Below are 1299 nucleotides of genomic sequence, written 5' to 3'. Positions count from 1 at the left end.
CTCTTGAAGGCCTCAAATGATTCGAGGCTGCCCCAGCTGCACGAGGGTGATACGACTTGTGTTCACCAGCCACAGGGCCCCTCCACTAATAACACTGCAGACTGCTCACAGTTCACTGAGCAGCCAGCTTTAAAAGCAGTCCCTTCACTGTGAGACCCAGTTTTTGAGTATAACTTTATTAATATTTTTATATTGTTCTGTTTCAAATTGGTATAATTCAAAAACACAGAAAACAGCAAACATCCAGTATTTGGGCTTTATTTAACACCACATTGTCTCTACAAGCCAGCGTAGAGACCACAGTCAGGAGAGGATTACAAAAACTATGGCAGACTGGGACCTGTGTTCGCCAGGCCCACCCTACCCACTCAGCTTGGCTACATGTGGCCCTCAGGCGGCCAGAACACAAGCAAAGGGTCCCAGAAAGAAGAGCTATGATCTTGGGATCATTCACATTTTTTTTTCTTAGAACCCTATAAAATGAGCCCCTTTAACAATCCTCTTCCCATGGGACATGGGTCAGGCAGGGCTCCTAGTTGCTGGTGTCCTTTTGTTTCAGTCCAAGCTTTTCCCAAATTCTCTCCAGGGCCACTTTTCCCATGAAGAAGGTGATAGCAAAATTACACTTGGACCTGTCTGTTATAATACATGTGCTTCTGGAAATTTTTATTTAAAAATCCCTTGTAAAAGTCAGTCATTTCCACTGCATTCAGTGTTGCATTTTGACCTGATTCAGCTCTCAGTCCCAAGCCTTTAGCTTTTAGTCTTGAGTCAATAAATTCTTCTTTTTCCTTACTAAAAGTCAAATTCTTGTTTGCCCAGAATTGTTGATTTCATTCTTGCATTTCTCATCTTAATTCTTTCAACTTTTGTTCCAATGGTGACTCATTTTCAGAGATGTAAAACTGAACAGGTCGAAGGTTGGAACATTTGTCCGGGAGCCAATCCAATCATGGCAAGATTTGGGGGGAGGGCAGACTCTTGAGACCTGGCTCAGCACTGCATCCCTGCGCTCAGCACCATGCTCTGGGACTGGCTGGTGCCCAGGGGACCATGAAAGCATGGCACAGAAGAGGGAGAGAAGTCAGAAGTCTTCCTTGGGGGGTGACGGTGCAGGGCTTCCATGGCACCGCTTCCACTCAGCTCCTGTGGTGCACAGCCTCTAATTGGCTTCTGAGCCTTTATGAAACAAGCACGTTGCTTAACTAACCTTCATGTTTCCCGGGGCCAGTCAAAACAAGGTACATAGTAGGCTAGTTAGATCAGAAGTTGTTCGTTTGGGTTCTCCAGGATAAAGGC

General features: G+C 45.5%; 1 pseudogene; it reads right to left on the bottom strand.

Moving 5' to 3' along the window:
• Positions 1-532: 532 nt before the first annotated feature.
• On the bottom strand, positions 533-1085 carry LOC119522877 (annotated as a pseudogene).
• Positions 1086-1299: the final 214 nt, after the last annotated feature.

Source organism: Choloepus didactylus, chromosome X (genome assembly GCF_015220235.1).
Source record: "Choloepus didactylus isolate mChoDid1 chromosome X, mChoDid1.pri, whole genome shotgun sequence".
In the NCBI taxonomy this organism is placed as follows: Eukaryota; Metazoa; Chordata; class Mammalia; order Pilosa; family Megalonychidae; genus Choloepus; species Choloepus didactylus.
The sequence above is the reverse complement of the archived record's forward strand: the minus strand, read 5'-3'. Positions and strand labels throughout refer to the sequence as shown.